This window comes from Magnolia sinica, chromosome 15 (genome assembly GCF_029962835.1).
Source record: "Magnolia sinica isolate HGM2019 chromosome 15, MsV1, whole genome shotgun sequence".
Taxonomy (NCBI): Eukaryota; Viridiplantae; Streptophyta; class Magnoliopsida; order Magnoliales; family Magnoliaceae; genus Magnolia; species Magnolia sinica.
The window spans coordinates 49381887-49402720 of NC_080587.1; the positions used below are offsets into that span (position 1 = coordinate 49381887).

A 20834-nucleotide genomic window follows, 5' to 3' on the forward strand; every position below is an offset into this window, starting at 1 on the left:
TTTTGCAGCAAAAAGGTAAGAAAATCTACCAGGATTGCTCATGCAAACCATGCACATTGTAGACATAAGCGCAGGCATGCTGACAAATAGATCTCATGAGGATTGGCCTAGGTGTTTGGTATATTTAAATTAAAGGTAGGTATCAGAGTTATTTTTCAATTTTCTAGTAATTTCATAGTTTCTCAAATATGTTTATTATCTTGCAAGGCTACAAATTTATAATGGAAAATCATAAATACATTTGCAAATTTAGCGCAAATGGCATCATTTTGTAATGCTCATCTTCTTTTTCTTCTTTTTGAAAAATTAAGGTGACTGCAAAAATACAATATGAGCTGCTGGATCAAAGACAACTCATCATAATCAAGAAGAAATATATAATCTTCCAACAAAAAATATGCATGGTATGCTTGGATTTCAATTTGTACCAATGGGGCCCATGGTTGGGCGATCCAATCCATTGGTATGTTTGGGCAGGTCCCATTGTCTATGGACTCTGAATATCTCCTGGATTGGATGGATCAACTTTACATGTTAATTTTTTTTTAAAAAAATGCCCATGATTGGTGGCCAGGATGATCCAATATGGGAGAGATTTGGATATGGTCCATGCATGGAAGGGTCCAACAAACAAATTTGTCTTGATCACTAAACCATGCGCCCCACTGAACCATCCTTAAGCAGCTTATATAGAAAGTACACGATGCATATTTCATGTAGCTATTTTATCAAACAGTTGCCCTACATGTTGGCATGTTGTCCCGGCCTGTACTCCACACTGTTGGGCCAAATGAAGTCCATGCATGGCAGGGTTCATCAAACAAATTGTCTTGATCACTGAACCATGCGCCCCATTGAACCATCCTTAAGCCAGCTTATATAGAAAGTACATGATGCATATTTCATGTAGCTATTTTATCAAACAATTGCTCTACATATTGGATTGTTGTCCCAGCTTGTACTCTACACAGTTGGGTAGAATGAAAATCCAAGGGTTGTGAGTAAAGCACACAGTGCATATTTCTTATAGTTATTCTATCAAATAGTTTCCCTACATATAGAGCATATGCAATACATGACCAAACCAGGGTCCTTTCGTCATAGCCTTTACTCCATACAATTGGGGGGCCACCTTCCAGCAATCCTAGCTATTCATCTGCCATTACAAAACTTCTAGCAACCGGGATAGATAAAGGGTTCAACAAACACACATAAGATAAATGAATAAAAAGAAAGTACACAAATCTAAGAGAAGATATAATGCAATAATACCTGCTGCTCCATGAGCAAAATGGCATTTGTCATCAAAAGGGCACTAACCATTCATCTCCCACTTGTTACAGATCCTTGTCTTCCAAAGTACACCCTTCTGATTCGAGCAGTTACTATCGCCTCTAGAATTCATAAAGTCATTACCCTCTATTCGCTCAAATGCACTAACTCTTGTTGCCACTACAGTCCTAACATTAGCCACCACACCCTCCCTAACCCACCACGGGTGCGTGTTTCCTTTGGGTAAGAGAATCGGGAGCGAAGATCGGGAGAGAGAAAGAGAGGGAAAGAGAAGAATCGAGAGAGGAGATTGGGAGGGAAAGAGGGTAATGGGTACAAAGAGAGAGAGAGAGAGAGAGAGAGAGAGAGAGAGAGCAAATGAGGGGAGCCAAGGCTGAGGCGTAGAGAGAGAGAAGGGATCGTGGCTGGTTGAGAGAGAGAGAGAAGGGTTTGTTGTGATTAGGGCTTCTTGTATATGAAAGGTCTTTTTGCGGCTCCCAGACATACCTAACACCAGAGAAGAGTATCCTCAAATGCTTTTTGGCACTTCTTTCGATCGCTGAAGTGTCATTGATCCTTATATATACCACCGCTACTCATTGGGCGCCAACAAAAATGCACCGACAATGCCACAATTTCTTGTAATGTGCATTGGAGGGCATTTATATATATGTGTGCATTGGAGGGCGTTTATGTGTGTGTGTGTGTGTGTGTGTGTGTGTGTGTGTGAGAGAGAGAGAGATCAAGCCTTCTATTCCACACTACATGACAATCATGTCTATATCTTTTAGAAGTTGGTGCATTTTAGTTTTTGGGTGACCACTTATGTAATCATGTGAATGTAGGTATTTAGTGTTACAACTTACAACCATATATTTGCTTTGTATTCTTTGACTTCATTTCTCCGTTCTAAATTCTATTGGTTGTATAAACTGCTTCCATGTCTATGGCAGAGGCACACATTGACTCCAGTCACTTGGCAAGACAATCCCATCTTATATGGCTATACACTAGTTTTTTTTTTTCTTCCTAATTTGTTCTTCTAATGTATGTTTCCTTTAGAAGTTGTCTTGTCCATTTTAGTTTTTCAGGGCCCATTTATGTAATCTTGTGACTCTAGGTGTTTGTTGTTACAAACTTAAAACCTTATATTTGTTTTTAAATCTATGGCTTTAGTCTCTCTACTCTAATGGTTGTGTAAATCATTTCCTTTTGTATGGTAAAGGAACACATTGACGCCATTCACATGGCCAAGGTAGTCCCATCTTGTATGGGTGCGTGTTTCCTGCAAGCAGCACTTGTTACAACCATTTTGTTTCAATCCATGAAACATTAAATTATTTGATCATTTAGTTCTTACTGTCTCTCTGCAAATATCTGAATCGCCTCTTTCGTTTATCAAGAAGAATATAAAGGAGGTATGTTTTTTTTCCCCTATAATTTTCAAGAATTCAATTACTAGAACACTTGATATGAACTCTACCACCTTAGTCAGTCCTTACATGGTGCTAATTTGCTCTTGGTCAAACTATTTTATACTTAGCCATGTTTGACACTTGATACACAAGCAATTAGAAATGATAAATGTAGCCACTACACCAAAAACGTCATTTAGGAACGGTTTTAAACTGTTCCTAAATGCTTCAGGAACGGTTTAATACCGTTCCTAAATGAGGCATCGCAGAGAATCAGGTATGGTTCAGAACCGGGATTTTTTTTTTAAGGAACGGTTTTAAACCGTTCTGGTGCCAATGGCCATATTTGAAAACGGTATTTTTTTCTTATTTCGGAACAATTTTAAACAAAAAAAAAAAAAAACCTGCTATATAAAATAAAATAAAATAAAATATATTTAAGTCATATTAATTTAAGAATCAAAAGATGGTAAAAACAACCATGATGTAATTTGAAACATTATTTATCTTACTTGCAACCTGACAGTAAAAATTAAAATCTATAATGGAAGACTTCAAAATAAAAAGACAATTCAATGAAAGTCCATCAAGCAGATGAAGAGTTCCACAATGTGATGGCCTTTTTATGTACCCAACTAACAAGCAACAAGTAGAAAAATAAGAACAAAAACATGTGAAAAGATTGAAAGAACAACAATCAACTATCAAAATAGTGTGAAAAACATATTGGGGACTGTTGTTAGTTGACTCACCTGGTTTTTGGATATGCTCGATGCACTCCTGACCCGAGGGGAGCTCGTTCTAGACCAATTGAGCTGCAATAACAGAAAAACAAGAAAATGAGTAAATAATAGGAAAAACTAGTAATCTAGAAATATTTCAATTTTGATATAAAGCATATGAATGCACATGATTTGTATCGGCTTCTTGCAATAGCACCATCCAAAGCCAAATATAAACAATAAATAATGAAGATAAAAGACATTACAGAAGCCATTATGTATCAATCCAAGTGTAAAATATGGATCTAAACTCAAAAGATACAAAATTATATACAGTTTTTTAAGGAAACAGCTAGAAACCATGTAAAGCCTAAGTTGTGGTAGCATGTCTCGCATGAATTGAATAGTTTACTGCTCACTCCATTGACATGAACTACTCTAGCAATGTTTGATATAACATTGAAAAGATGTACTGGAAGAAGAAAAAAGAATTGAAACAAACCTCTGTGCTAACTGGAAATGCAGCCGCCATAAATCTTCCTGCAAAACAGAAACAGTCATTTTTAATAGATCTTCCTGCAAAACAGAAACAATAATTTTTAAACAACAAAAAGAAAAAGAAAAAATAGCATACAACTGTTAGAGACATGTAATGCCTGTACAAGTTGAAGACAGCTAGGTTACGAGTAGAATAAGCACTCTCCACTACAAGAAAGAAATTCATTAAATACTTCGGTAGATATATAATTACATATGGGGAAGCTAGCCTAGCACAATGTACCAATTTCCTTATCTAACACTGCACTGAACTGGACATAGGTGCAATGGTCCATGACCAAGACCATCCATCTAGTGGGTTTCACATATCAGATTATGAGATAAGGTGACCTTCTAATGGTAGGTACAAAACAATATTGGCAATAGACAACATTGAAATTCAAGAGGTCTGCCAATTGGATTGGTGAGATTGTCCAGTCTGTGTAATTTGAAGATAGTGGGGCATCCATGGTGGGACCCACCAATGAGCATGCAAATCCATGCTCACCAACCATCGTGTGTCCCTGTAGAATACAACTCTTAACTAGCTAGTGAAGATGATAGCAACCTGTATAGAAAAGAAAAGATGATAGCAACCTGTATAGAAGTATAGGTTTGTGTTGGATCTGAATTCTTATACTGATCTAACCTAGCCAATTGGCCTGATCTAATCTCTAAGTGGGCCATGGTTATAAGAAAGAAAAGAATGCATGGTTTAAAGACCTTTGTTAGCAGCTCCCATTCAATCCAGGTGAGCTAGACTACCATAGGTTTCAATGTTGTAATGCAGATTTTCTACAATTGAACTACATGCTCAAATCCAAACTCATACCAAAGTTCAGAAAAGATAATTAAAACTTAAGTTTATGCAAAATACTAGAGTTGACGCAAAGGAACAATCAAGGGAAAGAATATTTTACATGAAAAAAAATATCCATGTAAGAAATACGATTGTATGTTAGGTGGGATGGTCATCATACGATTGTAAGGAACACTGTCAGTTTGAGGATGCACAGAAAACATCACATTGGAGTTGGGAAAAAATGATGCACCTTGCAAGAAAGCATGTAGCTTCTGCTTCCATAGCTTTAGCTTAACAGTACTTATCGAAACAAGACCATCCACACTATATGTTGAAATCTGGAGCATATGCAAAGTTACCAATAAGAAAATACATGGTAGCAGCTGGCTCAATCCTGATAAGGTAAGACACTAAAACAAAGTTTTTATTTATGAAAGAAGATTGCATTTTTTCTGATCATCAAGATAATTATCTTGATGATTTGAAGAAAAAAATGGGAGAATGAATTATTGTGGAAGAAAAGGACACAACCTCATTCATGAGACTCTTATTTACTCCAAAATTAGTAGCAGGTTCCATGTTCAAATCATTAGATGAATTTTGTTGTTGCTGTTGGGCTTCTGCTTTCACATGGCCAGCATCTGCATTACAAATAATAACAAATTTTAATTTCAAGAACAAAGAGAGGAACTAAATATCAATAAACTTGGAATGTAGTAAGGGTACATGATGAATAGTGATGTCATGAGCACCTGCATCTTTCGCTCCAGCTAACATCAATGCATGCTGAGCAGACTGTTGATGCATGGAATTTTGCTGTAGTGAAGAAGATGTGATAGCAGGGAGATCCACAGGTGAAAAATGAATTAAATCATGATAATACAAAAATTGGAAACAATATCATACTCGAAATCAATCACTTTAAGATAGATATAGACACCTATTTCGTGAATATGGTTCAAATAAGGTTTTTCCTGACCTTCACTACAATAGGGGATTCCACCTGCTGCAGTTCTGGGGCAGCACCTACTGCAGTTCAGCTGAATATATGCTTGAACTTGCACCACAAGAGAAGCAAATCTCTCCTATACAGATACCTGAAAATCCCTCTTCTAGGAAATCCTGGATTTGGCTCAGTACCTAAGCAAGCTGAAAATAGGCAACAACAATGCGGTGTTAGCCAAACAAAATAACCTGACCACCGTCAAACGAATACATCGGTTACGCGCGTGTAAGAACATATGGTTGTAGAATACCAATGTCTTTCGAATTTCAAAACTCGGATGGCAGATGCCAGTTTTGCCCCTCTAACAACAGCAGTTTCTCGATGGTTTGTTTGCGGATGCCGGCACAGTTAGGTGAGGCGTGTGCAGAGATGAGACGAAGCCAGTTGTATGGACGTCTCTTTTGTCTGTATGTGTAGAGACAGGGATATGCTCTCGTTTTTCTGAAGAAACTCTCTCTCCGTCCATCTGAGCTCTAAAACGAGGGAAAATGGAGTTTTTCGAGTGTCATTGTGTTAAAAGGCGAATCTTTAGGTTGCTAAAAGACGGAGAGAAAACGACACAAGGATCGATTTCTTAAAAGGTTATTTGACAGTTGTGTGTGCTTGGAAGCCTTGTCAGTTGTTTTTTTTTTTTTTTAATTTTTAAATGCCTTCCTTTTTGAATTCTTGTTTCTTGATTTTGATGAGGTTTCCGTGCATGTGCAAATGTCGCACACGTGTTTAGCTAATCAGCCAGCACCCTATTGAATGTGCCAGCACAAAAGGCTGCCGAACTGCTCAGATGGGCCACAGATATAGGAGAAAACAGGAGCGGGTTATGTGTTACCAGGGTGAAAGCTTAATCGGTATTGCCCCTTACTGTGGGGCCCACCTTGATAATATTTTGTATATCCATGCCGTCCATCCTTTTCTAAAGACCATTTTAGGACGGGATCCCAAAAATTACGCAGATCTAAATCTCAGGTGGACTACACCACAAGAAACAGTTGTGATTGAATGCCTCACGATTAAAAATTTCTAAGGGCCCATCATATGGTTTTCATAATTCTTATTTGCAATCCAACCTGTTGATAATGTCAAGAATATCTAGATGAAGGGAACATGCAGAGATCAGCTTGATTCAAAGATTATGTGGCCCACAAAAAGTTTTGAATGGCCATTCATAATTGTGATGTGTGGATTGTATCCACATCGTCCATGCATTTAGCCACATTATTTTAGGGTGGGTCCTTGCTCTTGCTCCAGTGGTAGACTCTTAGCAGTTCAACACCTGGTCAAGGGTTCGAGCACCCACTACACCAAAATCAGTGGGTCTATATAAGAATGGTGATTCCTTACATGTGCGGACATACAAAACATGTGCAGGATTTGTGATGATCAATGAGCAGTAAAGATTAGGTGAATGTATTTTAGCAAAAAATGTTGTGAAAATTGCATGTGACAGATAATTGTAAAAAGAAAAAGAAAAGAAAGAAAGAAAAAAAAAAAACAACCACATACCTTTGTCACATCCTACACCCGATGTCCATGTCTATCACCGAAACTCTGCATAGTTCTGCATAGTCACAATGAACCCTAAACAAAAAACAAGAAATTGAAATTCGCACTCAAACCAAAAAACATCCAACAGAAGACAAATTAAGAAACAGAGACATACGTGTACGTAACTTCCCAATCTTGCCTAAAAGGAAGAAAGGGAAGAAAAATACACCAAGGAAATATTATATACCATGGGATGTAGAAGTTTGTGCTTCTGTAATGAATTCTGCATATGAAGCCTGACCAACAAATAACCAGATTATATTCCTGCCAGCAAGGACCTTCAAAGAGAATCCATAGTTAATGCTTATAGAGAAGATGAGAGCACCTTCATTACTTCCATATTTCCACTAATCCAGTCTGATCATTTCTTATATTCCTCTGCTTCCTCTGTTACTTGCAGACATGCCTATTAACTTTTTTTTTCTTTTTTTTTTCTTTCTTTTTTTAAAAGTCACAATAGGCATGTAGACATGCCTATTGACTAGATCTGAAATAAAACAAACAGCGAAAGATAGCACAAAGTGCCCTGGTAAGAGTTTGAAAATATATTTTTTTTAAAGACATGGCTGTGTAATTTTGTTGGCATTCATATCACCTATCTGAATCAACTAATATTCCTCCCTGCTCCCTGTGCATCAATTGGTCCCCATGGTCTACATGACCTGCCCATTATGTTTTTGAAATGGTTTCTATAGGATCATCTCTTGTAGTGAGCTAAACCTTGGTATTCCCGACTAGCATTGTTAATAGAAAATTTGAAAAGTAATGTGCTACTACCCACAACTAGCCAATTTGGTAAGGTATGATTGCTTTCTCCTTGCAACATACATGTTTATTTTGGATTTCTATCCACATCTACGGTTCCCTTGAATTGGTTAATTACCCTTTTTATGTCGATGGTTACTCCGAAATTTGTAATGCATTGACCTCAATAAGAGTACAAAGGTATGATTTCTTTGTAATCCAAAATAAACATTAATGTAATGTACTACTGGCCACAACTAGCCAACTTGGTAAGGTATGATTTCTTTCTCCTTGCAAGTAACATGTTTATTTTGAATTTCTATCCACATCTCTGCCCTCCAATTCCACCTTTGCTACTAATAACTATAAAATTGGTGGCACTCTAACTTTTTGGCTGTTACAGAGTCACAGTCATCTGTTGTTTGTCTTTTATTCTTAGTGTCTTGGTGAAAATGGAAACATGCACGTACAGAATCTGTTGCACAAGAAGCAACATCTTATGAGAAAATTGATGCAGGAAAAAAATAAATTATGCAAGATATGTATTGTGAATTTGCCAAAGACCAGTTCTTTGTTGAATGGCCGAATCTAACCTCAATCTTGCAAAACTTTCACCATCCATTAATATGTTACCAAAGTACTTAGAACAGCTCTTCACAGGACCAACTTGCAACAATTGAAACACCCACTGACATTTCCAATAGACTGAACATGTAAGAAAGGCATCTGAACCACTTTCAACCTCTAACATAAATGATTTCAAGCTTTTGTGATATCAGCTTGCAGCCATTCAACACTCAGATAAGACTATATAAAAAGTCTCAAAAAAATTGGGAAGATTTGAGGATGCCTGCAAGGTGCAATAACACCATGTATTGGGCATGCATGACAAAGCACATCCAATTTCCAGCAACGCGTACATTTGCATTGGGCTCAGTAGTCTCACCATGATCTCTTCACACTCACTTAAACCATTTTACTCAGTAAATGGCTAATGACTACATAGATCAAGCACAATTTTCCGTAAAATCACATCTCTTTGGCATTTTAACAAACAACTCCCCTGCATTTTTTTTTTCTAATGCTAAGGGAGAGTTAAGACAAAATAATAATAATAATAATAATAATAATAACAACAACAACAACGAAAGAAAGAGGAACATTAAGACATGATAAAGAGGCTACCAAATGAATAAGCCATTTTACCAGATCGATCAGTAAAAAATCATCAACCTACAAAGAGAAGATGTAGATATGAAACAGTCAACAGATGTAAATCTGAAATCACCAATAGATCTGGCTACTACATGTATGAATCTTTAACTAAATCTTTAATACTACAGCATATAGCAGAACTGTACCCTTCATATTCAATTGCAGATGGTGAAGGGTTGGAATGGTTTTCTGTCATCTCTAGTCCACTGCCTGTGTTCAGTCATTTTGGTGGGAAGACATCACTGTTCAGAGCTCTATCACCATCACTTCTAGAAGCAGCTTTCAATGTGGATCCTCATCTTGTGAAGCTTTTGAGGTCTGATGGGAGTAATAATGTCATTTTTGTCCCTCAATGCCAAACTAACCTCATCTAGCTTGCTAATCCTTTCTTATGCTTATATACATATGCATGCATGCGTACATACATGCATGCATATATACATTATTTGAAATGCTCGGAGTAAGAGACACTTTATGCATTTATGTTATTAGAGTGGGCAGCCTATGTGCTTATGTATGACATATACATGTATATCAGCAATTGGAATGGTCAGACTATGTGAGAGACTTTATCCAGGTATGTTAAATAAATAAATAAATAATAAAAAAATCTCAGGTCCAAACCAACAAATCAGTTACTAAATAAATGAATTTAAGCAGATCAAATACCAAAGGCGATATATAATGAATATTTCACCAAAGAACAAAAAGCCTACTAAGTGCAAAATGGTACTTTCATGAAACTCAAAATATCCCAAAGTATCCATATCCCATTAAAAAAAAAGAAAAAAAAAAGAGAGATCTGAAATCAAAACCTACAATTCATCGACTGGTCCCCACAGATCAGGCAGTGAGCATGACCCTGCCAGCCTCCTTGATCTTCTTCTCTGTGGTCGTTGACACTAGCTTTGCCTTCACGACAACTGGCCGCCCCTCCGGTAGCATCCCCTTGCCGAGGAGCTTGACATACCTAAACTACGTGAGATCGATCACAGGGGCCTGATCCGATGGTGCAGGTTTCGCCTTCTCCTTGATGTGGACAGAGAGCTTCTTCATTTCGAAATTTTTGTGGAAATTTCAAAAGAAGTTCAAAATCGCAGGAAATTAATGTAACAAAAATGTGTGAAATTTTTGTACAAATCAATAGAGAATGAACGGATTCAGTGGCTAGAATTGCCTAATTTTCTTGAATTAAAGAATACAAAAAATTTCATTTGAACATGAAAATCACCCACGAAATTCTATGAAAACACATACGGAACAACAAAACCAAATAGGAATTTTGAAAATAAAAAATCAGAGAAAATGACAAAAAAAAAAAATTCCGATTTAAAGTGGAAACCCCTAATTTCATAGATATTCGAACAACATAGAAAAATCATCCATAAAAGATCAAGAAAAAATAAAAATAAAAAAATACATAATTTCAATTTTCATACGGAGATTTAAAAATAATATTCACAGAAATGCCATTTCCAGATATAGAAGGGAAAAAAAAAAAAACCTAGAACAAATTCTGAAGCCTAGGACCCAAATTCTCCCCCTAAAAACAGAGAAACCAGATCGAGAGGGAAAAAATCGAGAAGGAATTACAGAAGAATTACAGAATTGCCATCATCAGTTGCAGAAAGAAACCCTAGACTTTCCGAAGAGAGATTTGGGGGATTTTTTTTGCGCTTAAAACAGAGACATTGGTTTCTTCCCTCTCTCTCTTCCTAAAACCCGCTTTTGATGAAATTAACAGATATAATCAGCTACAAAAGAGACATCCGTGGCCACAATGCAAGAAACGTGGATCTGACTCCAGAAACGGGATCTGTAAACCCTAGATCTGAGGAAACTGAAGAAATCTGGAGAGAAATTGGGAATTGGAGGAGGAAGAACGGAGAATGAGAGAGGTAATAGATCTGGAGGAGAATGAGAGAGGTAATAGATCTGGAGGCGTAGATCTGCCGTAATGGGGATGCTTTTTAAAGGAGTGTGAAGAAGAAGAAGAGTAGGACGAGCAGGAGGGCAGAATGACCTAAACTGGAGATTCGAAGAGAATGAGACCCGAGACGAGAGAGAATGAAGAAAAGGGAAAAGCAAAAGAGCAGTACGTGGAAAGAGGGTACAGTCGCTGCATTCAGAAACGGCTTGGAATCGTGTTCAATTAAAAACGGCTTAATACCATTTCTGAACCAAAGCACGGGCCGTACCTGATAAACGATTTTGGTGTAGTGAGCATTAAGTTAAATAGACTAAATTGTGGACCACTCTCTATTAAGTTGTAGCCCAAAAATTAGATTGGTCCCGCAACCCTAAACTCTAATTTGGGGACAATTGTTTTTTGCAATAAGAACATTGGATATTTTTTTCTTTTAATCATCCAACAAATGTCCTCCAATTTGATAGTCTGATAATGAAATAAGCTAACTGTGTGATTATCATCGTTGACTCTTTGCTAGATTTTCTAAGTTTTTCTCAAAGCATTGTCTTTTAGAAATAGAATTTAATTCTAGGGCCAGTTTTCAACTTTGGCAATCTAGAATGAATTCAATGCTTGATTTTAAGCCATTTATGATTGATTTTAAGCCATTTATGATTCTTTGTGAAAAAATAGTTTTCAAATTCGTAGAAATCGAATTCAAATTCCAGGTTGCCAAATAAAATTGACAAACAGAAAATTTCAAGATTCCAATTACGGGAAATGGATTCCTATGTAATTTTTATGTTCCTAGTTTCCAAACAGACCATAAATTCCTTTGAAGATATCTCTAAACCTCTCTTTCACCTTCCTCTATCTACTTCTTTATGCCCCCTCCCTCATTAAAGACATTTCTAATCTCTCTTCCACCTATTTATACACCCTGTGTTATATACCAGTTCAATAAATCTTCATTAAGAGTTACTAATTTTAAACGTGTCATGGCCCATCTACGTGCTAGCACATGTGCCAAGCTAGAAAATGCATGAAATTTATGTTGTCCATTAGGTGGACCTTGTGTATATACGTTGCCATAAGTATCAGGCCACTACCGCAGGTTCCTTCTCTTGGATCTGTCTAATGAGTGAATGACCAACATGTTTTGTATCTACTTCAAATTTTCAGGATTGAAATAATTTTCAATTCAGTTCAGCATTTAAAAATTACAATTGCTCCAAGCTACTCAGTCTATTTTTGTTGATTTCTTCTCATGCTAAGATTAATATTAGATTTGCTACCTAGATATATATGTTTAATGGACTTTTTCATGTTTAAAATCCTAACTAGGTGGTGAAGTGGATTGCAGAGATATGGACCTATACAAGCACATGCATGAAGTGGCTTTATGAGAGAGCAACCAGTTCAGTCGTTTAGGTTTCATTCGGCAGTGTGGCAAAGACAGGAGTGGACTAAATGGATGATTTTTGTTTTTTATATATTCAGAGTATTTTTAACTTATTGTTGTAAATATTATATTTTTTTTACTGTAAAGTAATATAATTTTTTTTTTAATACTTAGTTTTAATTGTATTACAATATTTTTAGGTTTCAAATATTAAATAAAAAAATACAGGTTCCGATTGAAATTTTAAAAAATAATAATAATAAAATAAAAATTGTATAGACTTTTGCCAGTGCTTGGACTGACTTTTACCGGCACTTCTATTTTGTGATTAATGGTGGTTGCTTCGGAATACTTTTACGGTGCTAGTATAGACTTTTTCCAGCACTTTTTCAGTTTTTCTCGTGGCCAGCAGAAGCGCCAGAAAAAAGGGAATTTGCATTGGAAATGTCTACTCGATCACTGCGACTAGCAAAAGCACTGGTAAAGAATGATAAATGCCAATAAATCCTTTTGCTGATGCACCTGTTTTTCGGTGCTTGTCTGAGTGCTGGGAAAAGCTTCCCGGTGCTTTTGACCGCCGGTAAATGTCATTTTTCTTGCAATGTATGCATGGTGGGAGCAAATGCGACTCACCCAAATGGTGCCAAGGTAAGGCTAAGGTATCCTCTTGGGCTAAGATGAAGAAGCTCCTCCACAAGACCTTTCTACGGTACACCAAAATCTTCGATCTGGTATGGTTGAGAATTTGGTTCAAAAACGGCTCTAAGCCTTTCGTGATTTGACACGGTAATCACATGTACCAGAGTTATTGTGTTATGCATTGTTCTTTCTACTGTTTTATTGGTGTGTCCCAATTGAGTGTTTGATTTTCTTATTTCTTATTATTTTGTTTTATTATTTTATTTTGAAACAGATGGACGGAATGGATTCCATTAAAAAGCTCTGAGTGGACCCCACAGGGCCTAAGAGGCACGTTGCTCTATCTGCCACAGACTACCGATGGGTTTTAAACACTTCCTTACGCCAAAAGCCCTACAATCCTCGTTTCGCATCTCCATCGCGTCTCCGTCTCCGTCTCCCTCTCTCCATCTCCCTCTCCCTTCCGATCTCAACCCTCTCTCTCGATCTCCCTCTCGTTCTGTGTAACAGGTGTGGAGCCTCTTGCACAAGTGGTGAATGCGCCAGCTACTGCAGATCAGGGCCAAGCTAGCTGCTACTCCAGCAGTGGTCGCAGTGGTCATTACTCTAGGCCTTGTGCTAATCTACTTGTAGCCGCTAGGGCGAAGAATCGTGGCCATCGAGTTCTGTAATGGCATCAATGACCTCAACAATGTCATCTTTCCGGAGGTCCGTGGAAGCTCTGCCAAGGTATTTTTGTAATTCCGCCATCTTTCCTGCCTTTTTGTCGTTATAATCGGTGATTCAGGAGTTAGGAAGTCAAATCCGCTCTCGAGGTTCACCAGGAATGAGTTCAGGTCGACGATTGGGGTCAAGTTCGCAATCGGAGCTTGAACGTCGACGAGAAGGTCACCAAAGCTTAGATTCGGGGTACGACTGAGCAAGAGAGGCAATCTTCTTCAAAACCCCTCTGTTTCCATTTTTCTAATCAGTGTTTTTTTTTATATATTGGCATGATTTTGTCTATGTGAAGCTGTAGATGCTGATTTGGGTTGGCAAGAAATGTTCTTTCTTTTATAGTATTTAGAGTTTGAGATCTGTAGCATTTTCCTGATGTGGATTTTTGGGAGTATATTTTTTCTTTTTCTTTTTTTAGTTATAAAATGGTATAGATCTGGAATTACTGGTTGATGCTTCTTCCATGTGGATTTTTTGGAGTATATTTTTCCTTTAGTTTTTTCTTTTTAGTTTTATGATAGTTTGTTCTATCAGTTCTTGATCTAGATTAGTTGATTTCATAGACACATTTACATTTGCTGGATTGAGTTCCTCATCTTTGTGACTTTTTTCTTTAATGTACTTGATAACTCATGTTTGATCTGTATGTTGGGACCTCTTTGATTGATATGTATGTAAAATGTTGTTAGATTAATGATGCACACATACTGTTCGATAAAATGCTCATGAGAGATGTTTCTCCCTGGAACGCTCATCAGATCAAACTTTGCACGTCTTTATCATGTTATGGCCTTTAATTCGAAGTGTTCTCTGGAGCAGATCTTTAGGTGTGTCCCATTTGCCACCCAATGATGAGTATTTGTAGCTAGATCATTAAAGCATGATCTAGCCCTAAGCTTACTCCTCGACACAACACAGCGTAGGTCTATAGGTGGGTCCTGCTGAGCATCAAGTCAGCATACTTAAGTCACAATCTCAGCTTGGAGCTTCTTTTCAACTGGGCCTCATGAGATCTCAAATCCGTCTTTCATAAGTTGTTTCTTACATGATATCACTTGAGTCTTTCAGGAGTTGTTTCTTGACAACAAGATTCTATCTTCAACAATATGCAGTTCATTGTCAAACGGGTGCTCCTGGAACAATAATTCTTTTAGCTTGTATCAAAGGGCCCTAGCCCTACACTGACCCTGAATCTTTGCCCCCAGAATGGGTCGATGTCTATATTAAAGCTCGACTTGTGGCCATTGGCATGCCTTAAATCAAACTGTCCCGATTAGATTGATCATCATCCAAGAATCAGAGTGGTTGTAGAATCCTAACCTTTGGCTAGTGAACACCAGTTTGAAGTAGTCAGATCACTGGATAACATTTGCTTTAACAGGCCATTAAATGGCCATCTGCATAATTCTCAGTTTATTGTCCATCTATCATAATTTGGACAGTTTCGCCGATTTGGCTACTAGTTGCCACGGGATCTCTATGAGTTGGGGCTGGCAGATTCCAAACCTTTTTTCCATTTGAGTTTTTATTTATTTATTAATTTATTTAAATCTTAGTTATCAAAGAAAAAAAAATCACATTTGATTGAGAATTCAGAATCAACTCTGCAATGGATTCCAATTCAACTAAACCAGGAAAATATTTATAACCTTTTATAACTCCAAAAAACACCTTGAGAATTAAAAAAGAAGAAGAAGAAAAAGCATCTAATGCTTTTGAGGCAATGAGACTAGCAAGATTGCCTAAAAATCATAGAACTTCCTCTCCTCGTGATGAGATTAGTTCAGATTTTAGGATCCGCTTAATGCATGGCACGTATCTTGTGTAAGTGTGCCACAGCTCCTCTTAAATATTCCAAGGTATAATCTTTTTGGATTCTTATTCATGAATAAGACTGATAAGAGTGGTTGAAATTCTTATTTTGGTATAATCTTTTTGTATTAGTAGCTATCATATGGTTGAAGGGGTGATTGGAGCTTGGCTGGTGGATCTATCTATTTGTAGGGTGCTCTTCAATCTTTTTGTATTAGTAGCTTAGGTATGCTGAAAGCAACCCACAATATGCTGAATCCAGCATTTTCTTGGTCAAATTCCAACAACTTCAGGTATTTACCTAACAATAATAACAACCAAATTATGAAAGAGTTGATTGTACGAAAGAGTACTTGAAGAATCACTTTGTCATAAGCTCCTTTTTATTTTCTTTTTCAGGTTTAGGCAGCAATTCATGGCAGTGGTGGTAGTAGAACTTCTGTTTCTGAGGTTGTGGAAGCATCTGCCATTTATATTCACTTTAAGGCAGCAGCGGGTGAGGTAATAGATCCTCTGTTTCAAGTTGACTACTTCATGTACACATTAGCAGGATACCACATACTAACCATGGGATGGCTGCTTAAGTTTTACTTTTCTTTTCCTTTTCTTTTTCCGTTAGCTATTTGAGCTGACTTTATTGTTGGTTGGTTTTTGTCCTTCACAATTAGCTTTTCTTTGTTGAGTTTTATACATTGTATTGAGATCATGTTTCAGATTAATGAGATTTTTTCCCACCATTTTTTATGATTTCTATAGCTAATTGATTACACTTGTGGATTGAGCAATTTTCTTACCTTGTACATTTCGGATCTCACTTCCACGAGGCACATTGGCACGTGCAGGAAAGTAGAATTCAAAATTGTACTTTCGCAACTGTATGTAGCCAGGATAGGGTTTTGCACTTCAAAAACTATTAAGTAGTGTTTATTGGTTGACCTTTCCAAGCTCTGAGTGATCTCATGACTAGTGAATTATCTTATTGGTTTTATGATATTTATAAGCGGGAGTAGGATTCAATCTTGATATATCATATTGTTAATTATAATGTTAAAAAATGGATTATAAGTGGGAGTAGGATTCAATTTTATGATATTATGTTTTTGGCACCAAATATCAGTTTGTAAAGGCAATATTGACAGGTAAAAGAAAATCATTAAAATTGTTTAGGTAGTACATAAGTTTTCCGAAAAGAAAGAGAAATTTAGATTTTTTGCTAATGGTTTGTGTTCTATGTCTTTATGCAGCCCTGTATGAAGATTCAGTTTAGAGTCTCATCTTTTGCAATTCACTTACTTGAGAAGGGAACACAGGTTAGTTTTTTCTTCTATATCACATGATTCTACCGATAAAAAATCAAAATAAATTAAAAAAAAAACAAAAAAGAAAAAAAAGAAGACAAGCTGATACAGATGCACTCAGAAATTGTATGTGTCATATGTAGGCCCAAAAAATTTCAATGACATCTAAATTCACATAAAAATAAAAATTTCAACGACATCTAAATTCAAAAATAAAAATAAAAAATAAAAAATTAAGGTCTAATGAACTTGAACACACTGTCTTCTTTCTTGTTGGCCCACTTTTATTCAGTTGTGCTGTTTTTTTTTTTTTTTTTGGTAAATGGGTAGTAGGCAAATCATAGAATGGGGCTCTTCTATTCCTGAGTGCTTGCACACAACCTTTCTTGAGGTTATGCCTTTGGATTTTTTATTGGTTTTTCATATAAAAAGTTATTTTTCTCTAAGATTCTTAAATTTGTTGGTTTTGGGTTTTCTATGAAAATTTTTGTTGTGTTTTGTGTTTACTTTCATTTTGTCTTCTAGTGGCCATCCTTTTCTTTTGATTCTTGCATGTTTTGTACATGGGATTCCAGGTTTTGGTTTATTTTTATTTTCTTAAAGTTATGGGCTTTTGGATATTTGATGGGTTTCTCAAACATTTTGGAGAGTAGTCATTACTTGATTTCTTTTAGTATCACAACTTGCTTTTGCCATCCATGTGATTCCTGGATATGTGCATGCCTTCTCATGTCTTTATTTTTATTTTTATTTTGTTTTGGTTTCGCAGGTATTTTTAGCTTTCAGTCCTTGACCAATGAATCATCAAGCTTTGCTCGTATGAGCATGAGGTTTGAATATAATGCTCTGAAGTGATGAGTCATAGAATTCAAGTATTGATCATTGACATCACTTTTTCTGCAGTGTTCCATACTGAACCCTGACTTCTACCCATCATTGCTTTTACCTTCTGAATATTTTCTCTAACCTGATTACACTCAAACAAATGGCGTGCTTATGTCTTGGCTGCCCATCTAGAGCCCACCTAGAATGGTTCAGAATTACTGATTGATCGTAGACTAGACGCCACTTTTCTTCACTTGTTGAAACTTAGACTATCAACCACCATTCATTTTTAGCAATGGAAAATTTTCTCTGAACTGATTACTATTAGTAAATGTGGAACTCATGAATCCTGACTCTCCATCTAGTGAGGCCAATCTAGATTGGCTCACAATTACTGATCATCCTAGACATCACCTTTCTGCAGATTTTCCAGGCTGAACCTCGACTATTAATCATTAATAATTTTTAGCATTGGAATTTTTTTTTGCTGATTTGCTTACTGCAAGTAAATGAGGAACTCATGAATCTTGGCTCTCCATCTAGTGGGGCCCACCTGGATTGGCTCACAATTACTGATCATCCCAGTTGTCACTTTTCTGCATGTTTCCCTGCCAAACCTTGACTGTCAACCAACGTACATATTTTTCTCCCATCTGAAAATTTTCTCTAATCTGATTACTTTCAGTAAATTAGGATATATATTGCATGATACTTATGCACCACTCTGATCTCCCACACACTTGCTAGATTGGCACATGTGCTGTGTGAAACAATGTGTTTGGAGGTAGCATACTTTTCAAAATCTGAGTTCATACATTTTTACTTGGCTTCTTTTGTGAGAAGGACAAGTAGTTCTTTTATTAGACATGGGTTCCAACGAGTCACTGAGCGATTCATTCGATGGGGCCTGCTTGGGGTTAGTGTGTCATCCAAAGAGCCATTGGCTAGTGACTATGGTAATTTAATATTGTTTTTATTGGAAAAAGGTGTCAGTGCCAACACAGCCAATTCAGTCATCACTTTTTTCTTTGCATAGAATGGATTGATAGAAGTCACTTTTTCTTATTAACTATGTAGATATCTATGTTTTACAAAGATAATGTCACTGCTAATGTCAGAACATTCTCACCTTTTCTTCATCATATAGATATCTTTCTCAGGTTGCTGAATCATTTTACTTCTATAAACATGACCTTGCATGTAGCAGGGTCTAAAATCCCAGACTCACTTCGTCAGTGGTCAGTCCTAGTCATATTGCAGAAACTGGTATGATTCAGGCAAGCCACACTGAATCTGTTCAAAACTTTGGTTTGCATGATCCATGTTTGACTTCTTTGACATGGACCAGTTGCCTGTACGACTTTGCTGATATGCAAGAGTCTTTGGTACATGCCTGAATTGGCCATGGATTCGTCACTTCTAGGGCCAGTACTGATTGCAACTGGGCAAGTCTACTTGATATTGCATGATATTTAAGCTATTCATCTCATCTACTTATTTGCATAGCTGTTGATACAGAATGTACATGTTTCATGTATTAATTTTCCCTTTAGACCTTGATAGAGATGTTTTTGCTGCTGATCTTCTTTTATCTGGTATACTCGTGTTGTGAATTACTTGGAGTGGTGCATATGCAGTATTCCATCAAGTTCTGTTGACATATTTGCATTCTGTTTTTAATTGTGATCCAATCTAGCTAACATATGCTCATTTGAATTCTTTATCTGCCATTTTTGCAGGATTAAGAAACACATCATTTGCAGGTTAGTTCTCATTACACAAACTGTATATGCAAGGCAGTAAATTTTGTTAACTTAACATGTTCGACAAAATGCCAGTCTTCTACTAGTTGTAATAAATAAAGGAAGCTTGATTGTTAACATTGTACATTTATTCTTCTATAGACATGAACACATAGTTATATAAGGTTTGCTATTAGTATGCGTGTCTGTCCTTTTTTCTTTTTTCTTTTTTCTTTTTTCCTTCCACAGACAAGCACACAAATACATATATATTAATTTTTATATATTGTATATTGAAACCTCTAACAGTCTGTCGACGATCACAATACATGTTTAGGCTGTCAGTCCACAATGTTCTAAAATCTTCGGAAGGGCTTTTTTTTTTTTCTTTTTTTCTTTTGGCAGTGGCGGTTTCTTTGTCTGTTGAAGATTTCTCCGCTTCCGTAGACAGTATTTTATAAGATAGAGAGACGAAGGGACAGAGGTAATGACAGGAGAAAATGGAGTAAAGAAATAGTTGGTTTTTCCTCTGTCGCGATTTAGGTGCAGTGTCTGTCGCCGCCCTCGGAGGCCCACAAGATGAGTGTTTCAATCATCGGAACCGTTTATGTTCTGGAATGTATGATAAATGAGCCAGATTAAGAAACTTACACAGAATGAGTGTTTGTGACTGTCCCTGTCTATTTTTGAGTTTAGAACAATGAAAAAATGATTTTCAATAGGTCGCATTTAACTCTAAAACTCAGGAAGTGGATTGTGTCCCGTCCCCTCAAAGATAATCCATCCAGATAGGTCTCTGTGGGGCCCACCGTGATGTAAGGGTTTTATCCATGTTATCCATTTTGCTGGATATGAGCCCAAAATTGAGAGGATGTAGATGGTTTCAACTGCATGAGGCCTCAGTTTGTTTTGCGCGACTCATGACCATTGTCCGTCGCTGCCAGTGGGCCCACATGCTAGGTGTTACGATGATTGGAACCGCCGATCTATTGTCTTATTCTTCTATTTGTGTAATTATCTAGCATATAATACAAGTAGATTACATACCCCTCTCTCTCTCATAAAATGAACAAAGGGGTTTAAAATTGTTCTTAAAATTCCGGCCTAAAATCTGAGCGTTGGCAACATTAATAAGCATTCAAAATCATTTCGAAAATTGTGCCTAAAATGTGACTGTTGGCACCAGAACGGTTTAAAACCGTTCCTAAAATTCTGTTTCTAAAAAAAATGAAACG

General features: G+C 36.8%; 2 long non-coding RNA genes across 3 annotated transcripts; one reads left to right on the top strand and one right to left on the bottom strand.

The window, feature by feature from the left end:
- Nucleotides 1-934: 934 nt before the first annotated feature.
- LOC131227945 (uncharacterized) lies at nt 935-1591 on the bottom strand. The gene is made up of 2 exons (XR_009162640.1): nt 1273-1591; nt 935-1173 (listed from the first exon to the last, which is right to left on the bottom strand). It is a non-coding gene; the product is annotated as an uncharacterized LOC131227945 (long non-coding RNA).
- Nucleotides 1592-15907: 14316 nt separating this feature from the next.
- LOC131227988 (uncharacterized) lies at nt 15908-19948 on the top strand. 2 transcript variants are annotated; one of them, XR_009162662.1, is made up of 3 exons: nt 15908-16235; nt 16979-17044; nt 19597-19948. It is a non-coding gene; the product is annotated as an uncharacterized LOC131227988 (long non-coding RNA). The 2 variants fall into 2 exon arrangements; XR_009162661.1 differs by lacking the exon at nt 19597-19948 and having other exon boundaries at nt 16979-17125.
- The last annotated feature ends 886 nt before the right edge of the window (nt 19949-20834 follow it).